This window comes from Adiantum capillus-veneris, chromosome 23 (genome assembly GCF_014529385.1).
Source record: "Adiantum capillus-veneris isolate H3 chromosome 23, ASM1452938v2, whole genome shotgun sequence".
In the NCBI taxonomy this organism is placed as follows: domain Eukaryota; kingdom Viridiplantae; phylum Streptophyta; class Polypodiopsida; order Polypodiales; family Pteridaceae; genus Adiantum; species Adiantum capillus-veneris.
The window spans coordinates 20919387-20937101 of record NC_140953.1 but is presented as its reverse complement, the minus strand read 5'-3'; the positions used below and the strand labels follow the sequence as shown (position 1 = coordinate 20937101).

The following is a 17715-nucleotide window of genomic DNA, read 5'->3' as shown; positions in this document are numbered from 1 at the left end:
ACCATTGTTATTACCGCACAGATTATCGTTGTTATATCCGACATTCAAATTTAGCTCCTAAACTTTCAAATTCTGGCTTACCCCCCCCCCCCCCCCCCCCCCCCAAACTTTGGTGTTTCCCTCCTCTCAATAAAAATTAAAGAATATTGTATATAATTTTCAAATTTAAAAAAGAAGAGAGAGAGAGAGAGAGAGAGAGAGAGGGGGGGGGGGGGGACAGAAGGAGGCGGGGGATATAAGATTACACTTAGTTACAACTAAAATAATAATTGTCAATTGATTAACATAATTGAGCATATTCTCAAATCTAAAGAGAGGAAGAGGGGGGAGAGAGAGATGAATGGATTACACGACCAAAAAACTTCATAACTGCAAAATGTTTATGAATCATCTTCCAAAAGATCTCTACATGAAGCATCATCCAATTGTAAGCCCATGCTCCTAAATCAATAAAGAGAGAAACGGAATTGTCGTTTGTGGATGCATTGCCTTCGTCATCTTCGAGTCATCCTCCATCTTATCATCTTCATCATCATGACAATCATCCTCGCTAAGACTTGCTGCCGCCGAACTTGATTCATCAACCTCCCACTCCTCTGTTTTCACCTCATCCAAAGCCGGAGGTGGAAGAGGTTCAAAGATAGTCTCCACTTCATTAGTGAAAAAAATGGTTTACCCCTGAGGTGTTACGGGAATTACGAACCAAAGTTTTGGTTGGTGGATTGCTCGGATATCGGATGACCTATAAAATAGACACTCAAAGTGAGTAACATTGGTATAACTAACACTACAAGAAAATAAGAATAAAAAAGGTACATGTCACTCACTTGCTCACAATTGCGTGGTAAAATTAAATTTTCATACCTCCCTGTGAGATGCACACTAGAGTCCACCATGTAGAGGCCATTCTCATGTCATCTAGACACATTTGCAAACCACTTTCACTTGAAGATGAAGGTATGAAAGGTTCTAAAATTAACCTTTAGTAACCTTTCAATAGTTCCGCAGTACCTGGCTTCATCACCATCTGTGTCAAAGTTGCCCACGATGCCACAATCCATGGTGGTTCTACGCTCGTCAATGTGGCGCGTACAAAAGTGACGACCCTTTGACCACATAAAGGAAAGGCACTACAAAATAGGAAATATATTAATTTAAAGAAATACATATTAAAAATAAATTCAAGAAACGGCATTACAATATGGTTTAGGTATATGAGTACTCTACCTTTGGTACGTAGCCTCATGCTTCCTTGTGTAATTGGCCATTCCAATGTGATCTCCTAACACAAACATTTGTAGGATCTTTTGGACATTGAGGTGTGGGCAGCTTGCAAGACGAGAGAGAGAGAGAGCAATGGTTTTGGCCCAGAAGTAGCGCTTGCAAACTACATCGGCAAACTACCCATGGGCGACATTTGCATTATCCACAAGGAATTCTCCCTTGATGAACATTTTTCTTTGTGGGTCTTGAAGGTTGTCAACAAGCTCTTGTGCTTGTCTACTATACCTGAGACTATGCAAGTAGATTTTCTTGTAAACAAATCCCTTGCAATGGCCACTTTTGGCATAGGTTTTTGTGGCAAGTTCTTAGCCCGTGTAGCTATCAATCAAGCCTTAGGAGTGGAAGACCCACAAGCCATAGCGGCCTTAGTCCTAACTACCATTTTACATAATGGTGAAGCAAGAGGCAAGGAAGTTGCACAGTTCCTCCTGACAAAAAATCTGCAATTAGCCCTTTTGTAATTTCATATATCAATATAATATTAGTTCCAGTGTACTTTCTATCTTGACTTAGAATTTGGTATAAATACATGGATTTCGGTGAAATTTAATTTTCTAGTTATGAATGGGCAAGTTTATTGTGAGTTTATTAGCTGCCTTGAATCTTTATTTGGTATAGAGACTTGGTGTTCATTAGATCAATTTAAAAGCTATGATTGTGCAAATGATTTGTGGGTCAATCTCTATCTACTTTGACGATGTCGAGGGTCCCAACTTGCCAGACGGAGGGGTCAGTGTACATGCAAGTAATTGTCATAGGATGTGTCATTAGCTTTCAAATGGTATTCTTAATGCTAATGTTGTGCTAAATTTGTCCTAGAAACTGCAAAAAAACCCTATCCACAAGGCACCAATTTTGGGCAAAACAAGTGCACTTGTTTTGCCCAAAAATGATGTCTTGTGGACAGGGGATTTTAACAATGCTTGGGCCAAAACAAGCATATCTGGTGCCTTCCAGATGTCAATCAAAGGTATTTTGGTTGTCTTTCAGTCTTCCACAAGTACAAAAGGTTGGGAAGCCACTAGTAGCAAAAAATTTATCAGTGATTACTTGTTGGGTCTTATTTGCCAGTAGAAATACACACATGTCATTTTTTTTGGCCGTGGTGGTGCACAACGCTCCTGTCCACAAGGCAACAAGTTTGGGCCAAACAGGAGCCCCGTCTAGCCCAAACTAACTGCCTTGTGGACAGGGGCCTTCTGTACCACCAGGGCCAAAACAAATAATATGTGTGTATTTCAACTGGCAAATAAGACCCAACCAAGTAATAACTCATAGTGTTTTTGCTACTAGTGCCTTCCCATCATTTTGTACCTGTGGAAGACTGAGAGAAAACCAAAATGCCTTTGATTGACATATGGAAGGCACCAGATATGCTTGTTTTGGCCCAAACATTGTTAGAAACCCCTATCCACAAGACATCAATTTTGGCCAAAATTGATATTATGTGTACATTTCAACAAATGGCCTATTGTGAAGGTTTTGTAGCACTAGCCAACAAAATACTCATCCACAACTCTCCCTCTCCGTGTTCAATGGCATGGTGTGCTAGAACCACCCGACAATGTACAATAGACTTATAAAAATTATTGAACACAAGTTAAATATAAAGAGCTTAAATGACATAAGAAGCACCACATTCCAAAATGAGTAAGCATCATTTCATTTCCAAATTTGAAGTCATTACATATCCATTGCAAAAAGGTGTTGTTTACATATTACTAGCTACAAGGTTGCTCGTATCTGACGGGCTAATGCCAAATCTTTCTGAATTATAGTTACATGCTTGGCATGGATGGCACACAAGTTGTATCCTCAAATAAACCCACCAAGTATGCATCTGCGGCTTCTTGAGTCCTTCGAGGCTGATGGGCTACATGCATAACTCAATGTTGTAGCATTGCACAATCTCCCCGCATGTCCGCGCAAAAGGAGCCCTTTGAATGAGAAGTTCCACACACTTTGAATATTGTCAAATATCAACAAAGTCTCTACTAAATCGGCGTATTTTTCGGGGTTGCCTATGTAGTGTCGCTTGCCTGTCTTACTGTAAAACTTGGTTTTGTGGTAGCGCTTGGAGGGTGGGGCTGCATCCTCTAGGACAAATTTTTTTTTGCTAGACTTATATTCTTGAGGTCTTAACAATAAAAATATGACACTCATTCTCTCTAGCCTTCATTTCTTCACAATTTGACATGCGTCAAGCTTGAAAACAAACACCAACTTAGTTCCAAACACTGCAAGAGAAGAAAGGCAAAAAGTGAAAGTCATACAACGACAATGAAAGCAAAATGTCACATGATTCTTTCCTCACCAATAGAAGGTATTGCATAAAAGACAACCATTGCTTGTTGAAGCCTCTTCAAATGGGCAAAATATTTTTTGACATAGAGTAAGGAAACCCCTTGTCAATATTATTAGTATGATTCCTTGCATTGGTAGCTTTCTTAGCACTTTGTGAAGATTGTACAAAGATAGTTGAGGGCATTGTCTCCTCAATGTGCAAATAGTGACCTAGACGTAAGAAGACATCTTCATTAGAGGCCCCTCTAGCAAGTTTCACCTTGCATGGCACTGGGAATACATTCTCAACAACTCCTCATTCCCTCAAAGCGTTCTTGAAGAGGGCATGTAGTGCAGAGTGTAACCCCTTTGTACTAATTCCAACTTCATCACATTTCTTCGGCAAATTAACATCACTCACAAGATTATAAAACTTATGCATCACCTCCATGGTTACAACAAAATAGATATGTTTTTCTTTTGGTGTGTGAAGGGGTGCTATGACATCTGACTTCTTAAGGAAAGTAGTAAGAAAATGAATGGGATCCTCTTGGCTTTGGCTACCACATGTCTCTTGGATGAAATTCCTGCAAATAAGAATTAAAAAAAAAACAATCACCACATAAGAGACTTCATACATGTAGGAAATGTGATAGGGTATTCAAAAATGCACCTTGTAGCTATAACTCTTCTCATCCAAGCACCACCTTTGGGAGCAAGGGTCTCTATGGATGGGAAGATTCTCTTATGCTCCCTTGCACCTAAAGGTGTTACTTTCAAACTCAATATGGTACCCTCAAGCTTTGCAATCTTACCATCCTTCTCTTGCACATGTTGCTAAAGAGTTTGTGCTTCTTTCTCCACATGAATGATCCTTTGTTGCAGACTAGAATTGTTATGAATGATAACTTGGTGTTGATGCATCCACCATTGCACACTATGAGCTCTGATAGTGGACAACTGCTTGCAGTAGCCAAGCAAACCTGGCTCCCCTCTACCTACATGTTGCAAGAAGGTAGGGAGACTATTGAATGTTGGGTACACAGTAACCAAAGGGTCATTGGGATAGAGGCAACCATCCACCCAAAGGTCCTCATCTATGCAACCTGCACTACAGCATTGTTGTGTTGTATGTATGTCATAATGCTTTGAGGGTGCAAGCTCTTTTGACAACCAGATATGTACAAGTTTTTTTTTCATCGTGACTATCGTGCTGCATATCATGGAGAAATTGTGTTGTATAGAATAGAATGAAGGAGGTAGATAGGGGCCAAGGCAAAGATTATGGGTTGCAAAGACCATTGTGTGCTATCAGCTCCAATAGACGACAATCTCTTGCAGTGTCCAAGAAGACTATTCTCTCCTCTATTTATATACTGTAAGAATGAAGCAAGGCTATTGAATTTTGGATACACATTGATGGCTGGATCATTAGGGTAGAGGAAACCATGCACCCAAAGGTCGACATTGGTGTGACCTGCACCACAACATTGTTGTACAGTTTGTAAGTAATGACGCTTTGAGGGTGCAAAGTCCTTTGGCAGCCAAATATGTAGAGAAACTGTTTCCAAACTTGACGATTGGATGGGAGGTTTGTAATGTTGCCTAGCTCCATGGCAAGGGGAATAAAGCTAGCCTCAAGCAAGAGTGGAGAGTTGCAGCAGATCCACGGAGGGGAGAGGTGAGCTATGGGATGGAGAGTTGCAGGAGAGCTACAGAGTGGAGAGGAGAGCTATGGAGTGGAGAGCTTTGGAATCGAGAGCTGCAAGAGAGCTATGGGATGGAGAGCTGCAGGAGAGCTATGGAGTGGAGAGATGCATGAGAGCTACGGAGTGGAGAGATTTGGAATGGAGAGCTACAGGAGAGCTATGGGATGGAGAGCTATGAAGTGGAGAAGAGGGCTATGGAGTGGATAGCTATGGGGGGGAGAGTTGCAACAAAGCTATGGAGTGGACCTCCAAAACAAGGAGAGGGAAGAGGAAGAGTGTGAGCTAAAAAGTAGAGGAGAGAAGAGAGAGGGAGAGGAGTGAGAGAGGGAAAGAGGAAGAGTGTATGCTGAAAAGCAGGAGAGAGAAGAGAGAGGAAGAGGAGTGAGAGAGAGGGGAGTGATTTTGGAGGGAAATAGAAAAAGGTGGGAAGTTTGATATTTAGCATATTAGTGATATTTCGAAAGAGAAAATTGATTTTTGGGTAAACATATAGGTTGGGGAGAAGTTTTGATTTTTTTGGAAAAAGTGCTTTTTCGGGCTGAGGCTATGGGCACCCTTGATGATGCGGCAAAAAAGGGGGGGAGGGTAGTTATTGTCATAAGGACCACCACTCTTTTGGGTAGAGAGAGAATGTACCTATCCTCCCTCCCTAGTCTCTATTTCAACTTATAAAAAGCCTATGACAGCCTAAAAATAGCCTATGAGAATACCCTTATTCAATGGCCTTGTCTCCTAAATCACACGCATTTTTAGTCTTAATCCCTTAAATTAGGGATCCTTACAAGGCCCTTTTGGGATTCATATTTTTCCTAATGATATGGCACTTTCACCATTTCCTTTTTCTCAGCATTTGTCTTGGGAGAATCTTTCTTGCTAAGATTTAAGTATGCTTGCATTGTGGTACTCAATGACTTCCGCCCCTCCCCCCCCATCCCGTGAATACTAAAACTTTGCAAGACCTTGTGGATATACTTTTCTAGAGACACTTCAAGAATTCCACGTTGCCTATCTCTCTTGATACGCATACCAAGAAAGTGATTGGCATTTTTCAAGTCTTTCATGGAAAACTGAGTGCTTAACATCTTTTTCGATTGATTGATCTCATCAATTGATTTCCGTGTGATAAGAATATCATCTACATACAAGATCAAGATGATTAAAGAACCATAGGTCAACTTTCTTGTATATAAGCAGTGATCCTCTTGACTCCTTATGTAACCCTAAGACTGCATGAATTTGTTGAGCTTTTGGTACCACTACCTTGAACCTTCCTTGAGGCCATAGAGTGCCTTTTTAAGTCTACAAACCAGTTCTACCCTCGTTGGCTTTTGAGTTTCACATACAAAACCCTCTGGCTATTTCATGTAGACATCTTCATCTAGATCCCCATGAAGAAATGTTGTTTTTCATGTCCATTTGGACAAGTTTCATGTCCTGGATAGCAACCAAGTCAAGCATGGTGTGAAGTGTGGTCAACTTGACTACTAGAGAGAAAATCACATCAAAATCAACACCTTTTTATTGCTTGATGCCCTTGGAAACTAGACGAGCCTTGTATCTAGGCTCAAGATCTTTCGTTGTATACTTCTTCTTGTATACCTACTTGCTAGGTAAAGCATGTTTGTCATGTGGTAGCTTAACAAAATCCCATGTCCCATTAGCCACAATCAAATTGTATTTTGATTGCATAGCCTACTCCCACTTAACGCTGTCATCCATCTGTATAGATTCTTTGTAGCAGGTTGGCTCTCCACCGTCAGTGACCAAAATGTGGTGTATACCCGGCTCAAACCGCGTGTATACCTGGCTCAAACCGCTTGTGCATACGTGATACTCCCACAGAGTGTCTCGGTGCCTAACTGCTAGACTCTTCTCTCTCTAGAGCAATAATAGTATCTTGCACTTGAGAATTAGGTGCATCACTACTAGACTAAGTTGGTTGAGAGGCGACATCCTCAAAACAAACACGTATGATTCAATTTCTTTAATGGGATTCTTGTGTATCTTTGATTCATTGAAAATGACATGTGAGTTGCGAATGACTGTGGGATTCTACGTGTTAGAGACGATAGCCCATCTCTCCATCTACACCATAGCCAATGATAATGCATTTGTATGACGTGGGATCTAACTTGTGACAAATTTCTTTGGGCACATGTGCATATGCCTCACATCCAAACACACATAAATGCTCATAGCTTGGCATTTTCCTAGACCACAATTGCAAGCATGAAGTTATTGGTTCAAGTCCGATCGTCTCCATTCGTATACAGATGAAACGGCACCGGTTCGAGTCCGGTCATGGGCTAGTAGGAAAGAAAAACGAGCCGGCTAACAAGTTTACTTCGGTCCGTAACCTTACGCTTGGTTGGGTCTGCCCCTTGTTGGTCCCGAGGGACGGAGGTGCCCTTTTCCACTGCCGAGGTGAAGGGAAAGGAAGGAAGGCAGACCCTCGACCAAACCACACTTTTGTAAGAAAAACTGGGGATGGAGTCAAACCATCATTCCAGGACTGTAAGTCCAACGCATTACTATTATGTTACCTTGTTAAGAGGTAACCTCAATAAAGGCCACGCTACCTAAAAAGAAGGAAAAAAACAAGAGCTAGGTGACCTATTGATAATGTGCACTGCTGTCAGAACAACTTCCCCCGAAAACTCTGGAGAGTAAATTTCACCATAAAAATCATAGATATAACTCGCTCTTGAATCATGCAATTCATTCTTTTAGCTATCCCATTGTGAGCTGGTGTATACAAAGTAGAAAAATTCCTACAAATGCCTTTTTGATTGCAAAATTCCTTGAAGTCCATGGAGACATATTCTCCAACTTTGTCCATGCAAGAAACTTTGAGCTTTTCCCTGATTGGTTATCAACGATGGCGAGAAATTTTTGGAATGTACAATAGACTTCTTCCTAATTACGCTTAAGGAGATATACCCACAGCTTTCTAGTAGAATCATCTATGAATGTAAGAAAGTAGTTTGCCCCCCCTAGAGTCTTATGTGGCATTGGACCACACAAATCACTGTGAACTAAGTCTAGTGGTTCGTTCTTGTTCAATGGTGAAGATGTCAACCTAGTCTGCTTTTTGTATAGACAATGCTCACAGAATGGAAAATCCGTGTAATCTAATACATGTAAGTAGCCAAAACATTGAAGTTTTTTCATTTCCTTCTAGCTAATATGCCCTAGCCGGCTATGCCACAACCCAATAAGATGGCAACTTGACAACATATAGAGAGTGTTCGTTGACACTCGATTTAAACAATGTGTACAACAATCCATTTTCATGACCTTCATCATGACAAGGTTGTCTTGCAGATTAACCAAGAATGATTACCAAATATTGTAGTGTAACCAAGGTCATTCAATTGCCCTATAGAAAGCAAGATTTTTGTAAGCTTGGGCACATGTTTGACATTCTGCAATAAAAACGTAGTGCCATTATGCATCTAAAGCTTCACATCACCAATGCCAATATAATGTCAAGCTCATAGGAATCACCAAGCTTGACTATGCCCTGCATGAACGCATAAGAGGCAAACCAATCTCTATGTGGTGTGATATGAAAACTTGCACCAAAATCTAGAATCCAATTCTACGTATAACCCTTTTCCTGTGCAACCAAAGCATCTAGAGTGAGATTTGAAGTGAAAATGAGAACATCTGAGGATCTTCTGTCACCTCTGCATGAATCACTCATGACATAACATTCATCACTGAAGGAGGAGAATTCTCTACTAAAGTGATAGGTATGGGAGATTCAACCACGTTGATCTCCTCTATTTTTATTGTACTTTTTTCTTTGCCAAAATTATTATTTTGCATGTTTTTCTTCTCTCTTAGGAAACTACAGCAATCCTTTTTTTAATGGCCCGTTTTGTGGCGATGGTAACACTCAACATGTTTAGCATTGTGTTCTCTACTAGATTCCTGTTTTTGCTTGGACTAGGAAGATTTCACTCTCTACTTTTGCTTTTGTTCTTGTTTTTGTCACAGCCTCTTTGCTTCATTGAACTTCCAGTCATATATACATCTCCATGTCTAGCACCTTCAAGAGATTTATGCCAAATATCTTCAGTTAGCAATGAATTTGTGACATCATTGAACGGTAGCTTGCCATTCGGAGCTGAATTGCTAATGGTTGTGCAAAATATGTCCCATGAACTAGGTAGAGAGCATAACAGGATTATAGACTTGAGTTCGTCATCAAACTCACTAAAGCCTTGAGATGTCAACTGACTGAACAAGGAGTTGACCTTATTTAGGTGTCCAAGATTTGTGCTACCTTCTTTCATGCTGAGCTTCATAAGCTTTTTCATGAGAAAAACTTTGTTGGATGCACATTTTCTCTCCCATGCTGAACATAAGCTATCCCATAGATCCTTGGATGTCGTCTTCTCTATGATAGTGAAGAACACCGACTCAGCTAGATGCACACATATCATAGACATGTATTTCACATCCAAAAGCTCCCAATGAGCCTCCATCTGCATGCTCTTTTAGTGGTTCTAATAAACCTTTGTTAGTCAAAACACCCTTCATGCACTCTTACCACATGGTGAAGTTGCTGCCATCAAACATGCAAATCAAATACTCCTCCTTTTTTGAAGAAGAAGCCATCACTGACAAGAGTGTTTGAGAGGTGCCAAACTATGGCAAGAAGCTGCAAAAATTTGAGCAGAGTAACCTTTGTATCGAGAGAAAAATCTCAACCAAAATAGGCTCAAAGGTGCCAACAATGAAAGTCATGACTCATGGGAAAAATTCAACAGAGTCTCCTTTGTACGAGGAGTCAATACTCAACTCAAAAATCGCATAGAATGTGCCAACCACACTAATTGGAAATAAAAAAACTAACATTGTCACTGCCAATAGTTGTCATACATGACGTCAAGCATAAAATCCGACTAGATACATTTATCATATGGCGAGGGTACTGTAATGGGAACTTCAACCTATATCACAAAAGGTATCTCAACATTGGAGCATACCCCAGCTCAAAGAAAACCTCACACAAACAACCCTCCAAAGGCTAAATAGACTCAAAGACACTAGCCACAGTTTCAGAAAGGGATCTTCCAAAATCGAGTCTCAAAAATGGTTGAGAAACTGCCAAAGTGTCATGCCAAATTGGCACCACAAACAACGTATATAGGCAGTGACCACAACTCAATGTACATGAGTGATCATGCACAAACAGGCACCAAGAACTGCTGCATGCATTAAACAATATCCTTGCGGGGATATCTGCTCTCAAAAGAGCTTAGTAGCATTGTGTCTCCTCAAAAGAACATGCATCTGTCAGTGCTTGGCCATTCGTAGAGAAAGAGACACCAAAATGACTATCAAAAGTGCCTACGAAGGCGCTATGCCTGTAGGTGTATGTGAACTCAAAAGCCCCCTATAAACCTGCATGTCCATGTAGACTAGGAACGTTGATGCCGATTTCCACCGCCTGACAAAAATATGCTATGTGCGAATGCCGAGTGTCACTCTTCTATGACAAAGGTACCTCACCCGTGCATGCCAAGAGAAAATCATCAACAAAGTTGATGCCAAAAGGTCAATGCCACAACAAGCTGATGTTGCCTCCCGTCCTCGCCGAATAAGAGTGTATCCATCTATGCTTGAAACTGAGGAATAATGTGGTCGATGTTGCCTTCCACCGCTCGACGGAAATGATCACAGAGGTTGTAGCTACCAATTCTTGAAGCCGGTGTCGAGCTACTGACGCAAAGCCATAGAAGAGAACCATCAAGAGCCAAGCCTATGTCGAGCTGTCTAACCGGAGCCTACTGTACCAAACTCGCCGAAGCGGGGAGCCGAATGCCGAAGTCAATGATTGTGAACTGAAGGGATGACGAATATCTTTCTCTTTCTTTCCATGTTATGGATGCCGGCTCCACATTCTCTTTCTCAATTTTCTACGCTGAGTCTAGAGATCATCTATGTTGAGAAGTGTGTGTGTGTGTGTGTGTGTGTGTGTGTGTGTGTGTGTACATACCCCAAGAGAGAAATAAAAAAAATCATTTTTTCCTTTCTCTTTAGATCTCTGTCAATTACAATGTATGTGTGTGTGTGTGAGTACACGCTTCTCAAGCTCCACCTCTTCTACAACTTATGGTCGACACTCCAAGTCTGCACACTTAATGGCCCAAGCAAGTCTAGCTGACCAACTCTTCTGCTCGACAGCCTGCTCAATGTTGTGCTAGTTTAGGTTGCCTTGCCAACACACACAAGAATACAATCCTTGTTTGCTCATGCTATTGCAAACTCCCCCCCAATGTGCTCTCTGTTGAATTGCAGTGACCAGTGGTGGCTGCAAATGCCTTCTGTATTCTGTTGTCCAAGATCTCCCAAGACCCAGCGCTGCAGATAATGCTCGAACTTCCTCCTTCTGAAGATCTCAAAGCTTGTGATTTCTCTGTTGCTGCTCAATTTTAAGGCCTTAGTTATTCCCCCTGCATAGAGCTTATGGGTGTAGGATGAAGCCTAGGTGATGCTTCATCAACTATGTATAGACTAACTATACTAACGTCGTTATTGGCCACCCTGACCTTCAACTGGGAGGTTGTTAGGGTGCAGGCCAGGTGGCCATGGGAATGAACACTAACTTCATTTTCTCTATAATGAATATAGGGAGAGAAAATGAGTGTCGACTTTGGCACTCTCATTTTCTACTCCAACACAAGGAGTTGTTTGTGCTTCTCCTCCTTCCCTAATTCCCCCTCTCACACTCTCTCCTGCTTGTGCACGCATCCACGCACCCGAACGTGCACCTACAAGTGGGGTAATTCTCTTCTCCCATTCCCAAGCCGGATTAAAGTGCTAAATTCCTTTATGCTCCCTTATATTGCCTTCACCAGCCCACTTTTCAAGATGGCTAAGTGTCACTGGAAAGAATTCTTAAAACCAGTAAAAAGGTTTTATGGAAAAACAACACGAAAACCTCCAGACCATGGTAGCGGGCCAGAGGGGATTCAGTCGCTCAACCAGTGGATCGGGGAGGTCTCAAAACTCTTAAACCAGTAGTCCATGATGAGGCCCTGTGCACCAAATTTATGATCTCCTTCACTAAACAGGACCAAGCTTGGTCTATCACGACCAAGGATATGTTAGATGTAGCTAAACTTGGTTTGAAAGGTGGGAAGTGGAAAGGGGTAGAGTTTCACGACAAACTTTTAGCCCGGAGGTGGTCTAGCCTAAGTCTAGGTGGCATCTCAAGGGAACTGGGGAGGAAGTGCAAAAGAGCAGATGGAGTATTGGAGTGGGGGGAAGAAACCAGGTACTTCAAGAACTCCATCTTGTGTTGGTCCTCCTGACTCGCTAAAGTTTTAGTACCACCACAAAGCCCCTATTGGATAGAAACTATCAGGAACGTGAGTAATAAGGGTCTGAATCTGCTTGTTCACTTCTAGGACGGTAACAGTAAGAGCTAGAAAACCATGGGCTTACTGACAACCCAGTATCAACTAAATGGCTATGAGATATTGTTAGTCAACAGAGTGACAAAAGAGTTGGACAAGGTTGTAATGCCAATTTGTGAATCCGGGTTTGAAAGGAATGCTTAGAGATGGCCCAAAAGTATTATTTTCTAGCAAACCCACTCTAAAAACATGTATCATGCATTAATGCACGAGAAGAATTAGTCTAGTCCCCTCAACAATATATGGAAGAGACAATGGCTAGAAGAACAGTGGGAGAAGTCATGGAGAACATTTGGAAGCCAAAGTGGCCGCAATTTATGAAGGTATTTTTGTGAAAGGTGATGTGGGGTGCTCTACCGACAAGTGTAAAGATTTAAGAAAGAGGAATTGAGTCCGATCGTTGCTTGGGGTGCAGGAGAGCTACTGAAGATCTAGCCCACCTTTTCATGCAATACCAGGCAATCAAGGAAAATCTGCAAGTGGATCCAAAGGACATGGTAGATCAGGTTCTTCAAGAATGATATGTTCCTTGGTGGCAAGAAGATGGGAAGCCCTGCTCTTCTTATATGTACTCAAAGCTGTCAGGTACTTCTTCTTTCACAATGTATGGAAGGCAAAGAATCACCATCTTTCAAGGAGACCTTGATGTAGCAAGCTTCTCAGAGATCATACAAGAAAGCAAAGTGATGATCTATACGCTCGGAAGCAAGCAAGACTTGAGAGACTGTTCTAGGGCTACCCATGCTATGTTGTCAACTTGCGAGAAGTAAATGCCTAGAACTATAGTTCACCGGTTATGGTTAGCTTCGATGAGAGGCGGTAGACATCCATTTGGTAATCTTCAGCACCTCAAGCCTCGGCATGAGTTTGAGGCTGTTTTTTAAATTCTTTGTTGTGCTTAGTACAATCCACTCACAAATTGAGAGTTTGGCCACAAAAAAAAAAAAAGATCATGGAGGAACATTTTTCCATGGCAGATGTTCAATGGCTCCTCTTTTCAACCAAGTTCCAACCTCGTTTTATTTAGGTGTACTATGCGAGGAGATGATCAAAACTTGTGGCTTATGTGCATATCAAAATTCCTAAACCCAAGAGACGTTTAAGATATAGATACGTAAATATCACAAAGATATGTCATACAAATGAAAGTAGGTAATTTCATCAACAAGAATAAGTGACAAGCATACGACTTTGGCGAGCACTAGAAAAGCTGGTTAGAAACATATAAAATCTATCAAGTTTGACAACAAGAGTCCTTTGGGGGTCATCACCACAAATCAATTGAGTTAGAGCTTCCAATAGGCAACCTTTATTATTTTGGAAATCGTAATAAAAAAAGTGTACTAAAATTACGGCCAATGAGGTCAATATGAATCACTCATTCGATCGCATAATACAGATGTTAAAGAAGATTGAGCAGCAGTATTTCTAGAAGACCTTATGTGTGCACTATCTTCAATAGAATATAAGCTAAGGAGGGTCAAGGGCTGCGAAGGTAAGGTTGAAGAAAAACTTGGCACTAGGGTTACCACGATACTAGTCTCCTGTGTTAAGTTTAGGTCAACCAGCCGGCTATACAAATTGGGCCTCACCGTGAAAGTAACGTTGGTGGACGCTGATTGCGTTGCAGGAGTCAAAGTGTTGAAAGCATGCAGAAACTCGGTACAACCCGCGCCAGTGTTGGCATCTGCAGAAGGGAGATTGACGTATATATCGATGTGAGCGCCCAGCTTGCCGGGCTCGCCTTGCACTTTCAGCAGCAGGCGGTGATTCAGCCATGGCGATCCTCCCGTCTGCACTTCGTCCTGTGATCCCAGCCCACTCTGCAGCACGATGGAACACGCAGCCTCTATCGCCTCCCCCTCTTTGCAGATGGTGGCGTTGGCTGTAACCTCTGCAGGGCCGGAGGTTCTTCTGGTGATTATGGCGTCTATCTATGGAATTTCTAGCCCAGCAATGAAGTGTTGAGCGCATCGCCCACCTTCACACGCACCAGCTCCGCGTCCTCGTTGTAGAAGAGGAACTCAGAGTTGAGGTAGTCGTCGTCTGTGATGTCCTCGTAGTTGGGGAAGGTTCTCCAGAGTTGCCACATACGATCGATCTCCGCATGGTGGGCGTAGAAGACAGGATCTCGCGCGGCGGCGTAGAAGGAGCCCATGTCTTTCAGCCCGACAGAGGTTTTGCTGCCCACCCAGATCTGGACGCTTTTGTGAGGCATCATTTCCACACAGCCGCCGCCTGGCATCGGGTAATCGCCTTGCCTGTATGGCAAGCCGAAAAAGTCTTCCTGACTGGAGGAGTCGCCCACGAACATTCGATACAAGGTGTAGTCGTTCTCATGCAGCTGCTGCTGGCGCGGGCGGTCCTCCACGTATGGGTTGTCGATGCGGGCGGTGGCATCAGGACCTCTGTGGAGAGGATCACGCACGGAGCTTACAAGCGTATCGTTGTATGAGTCGAAGATCCAGGGGATGGAGGTGGCGCTGTGATCGTCATAGTTCCAGAAGGGAAGGGCGAAAGTATCGTCATCACCGAGAAGCTTGGCGAGGATGCGCTCGTGGAAGTAGAGGTACCAGCGATGGAAGGGGAGGAAGAGCCAGCTTTCATGGACTTGGAACAGGATGGAGGGAGAGTTGAGCTGGTTGTAGGCGGAGTTGCAGTAGGCGCAGTGGATGTTGGCTTGGTGGGTGAAGGAGCGGGGGTCGTCGGAGGGAAGGGCCTTCATGAGGGAGTAGGCGCGGGCAAGGATGGCGGCGTAGGAAGAGGAAGCGTTGTGGGCGGGGCGGCGGATGCGCGGAGAAGAGGGGGCAGAGGGGCGAAAGAGGCGGGGCTCGTAGGAGGCGGCGGGAGCGCAGCAGTCGAATAGTGGCTCGGCAGCCGGGAAGCACACCGGCATATGGCAGCTGCTGAGGTCGGGCACGACGGGGGCGGCCCAAGCAACATGATGATGAGGATGAAGGAGGCAGGATAGCAATAGCAAGACGAAGTTGAATTCTCCCTTTGCAAGTTTGTAGGGCGAGGCTGCTTTGGAGGCTCGAGAGTCGAGACATTTCTGTCTGTATACCTTGCACTTTCACACTTTTTTGTGTGGCTTGGTAAGGGAGTGGTCACACGGGGCTTAGTTTTGAAGCATTTTCGGCAGTCCTCTGACAAACGCACGTGCAATCTAGGCGCAACATTTACAAAGTTTGTGAAATAGCCGGTAGAGGTGACCACCGCCAACGTGAGCCAAGAGAGAGAGAGAGAGAGATGTGCGCAACCGGCATAGTTAGCCAACTATGCCCAAAAAGGCATAATTGTGCAAATTATGCCGGTATAACCGGTTACCACTCTAGCATCGTCATGCCTGTTATCCAAAAAGACCGAGATCTCCTCGCACATGACCACAACCTAACATCTAACTAAAGGCACCCAAATTTTAAAAAAAAGCTACCAATTGTAACTTCACTTTGCTTGGGAATTACCATTTGGTAACTTGGATATTTTTACACACTACCATACGGTAACACAATTTTCTCAATAGTTACCACTAGGGTTTAGGCGTGGCATTCATCGTTTGTGTGGCAAGATACATCCCTGCATCTACTTTCCTTCTATTCGATGTGGATATGTTGTCATGCATTGGCATGAATGCCACACAAACAGCTGGAAAATACGGACTAGTGCAAGGGTTGGTTTTTGAGATTAAATTATATTGTTTTGGAGTCATTTATTGTATTTTGAAAGGCATCTCACATTTTCCACCCCAAATAAATGGACAAAACGCACATCGAAAAGCCATCTTGAGGACGCGACACAAATGTTTCTCTTTTTTTTTTCCTATTTTTTTGCCATTCTGAAAATTGTGAGTGGAGATGTTATATTAACTACTTAGCCGAAACGTCCAACACTCTTTGGTCTAGAGCATTTGAACTAAATCAAACATTCCCCTAAGGTCGTGGGTTTGATAAGCAGGAAACCTCTGAACCGATAAGCGCTATAGCCAATTGGTCAAATAGTACTTAGTAAACGGAAGGGTAATTTAAGTCCTCAAAGAGACTGCCCTTTCAGTGAAACGTTGAACAATATTTAGTGTAGAGCATTCAAACTAAATCAAACACTCCCCAAAGAATGTACAATATTGAGAAACATGTCCCTTAAGGGAACACTACTTCCAAAGTAGGTTGTGCAATTTATAAGACATCTCACATTTTCACCCTTTATAAACGGATAAAATACCCATAAAAAGGAACCTGAATGATTGCTGACATAAAGGTTCCTCTTTTTTTATCTTTTCTCGCCATACTCACAATTGTGAGTGGAGATGTCAACGAGTGCTAGCTCAATTGATAGAGCAAGAGCCTCTTGTGTCTAAGGTCTTGGGTTCAAACCTCCTTGACAACTCGTGTGACATGAAGCCCTTAGGGGCTATTCCCATGGTCCATATGATGGGTTGGCCACCCTTAACCGGTTGGGATGCTCCACCTCACGAAGTCGGGTGTGTGAGTTGTAATTTCAAGTTTCTACTCTCTCTTTAAAAAACAAAAAGTGAGTGGAGATGTTGTATTAACTGTGCAAAGAATGTACAATGAGCGTAAGGGATGCCAAAAGCAGAGCCTCAAAAGCTGGCCCAAAAGCTTTTAAAAATAAAGCAATTCACATAAAGCCCTCTCTCTCTTGCTAATTGTGTAGGATAAAGCAAGCCACATTGCGTAGAGAAAAGCTGCAAAAATCCGTACACTGTTGCCACGTCATTAGTCCCGTAAAACGCGTCGTAAAATCCAGAAATGTCCGTACGGTAGTGCCACGTCAGCATTCGACGGAAAATTCGAGAGCTTCTGCCCCTGCAAGAGTGTGTGTGTGTGTGTGTGTGTGTCCGGTCTGTGACCCTAGCACATGTCCCTTGAAGGGACAATAATTTCAAAGTGGGGCGGTGAAATTCATAATAAGTAGGAGACCGTGATTAATCCTACTAGCAGTTTTATTCATCTCTAGAGGGGTGCTAGCACCAAGTAGCCAATGCAGCT

The 17715-nt window shown here is 42.8% G+C and overlaps 1 pseudogene; it reads left to right on the top strand.

The window, feature by feature from the left end:
• Positions 1 to 14816: 14816 nt before the first annotated feature.
• On the top strand, positions 14817 to 15575 carry LOC147427499 (uncharacterized; annotated as a pseudogene).
• The last annotated feature ends 2140 nt before the right edge of the window (positions 15576 to 17715 follow it).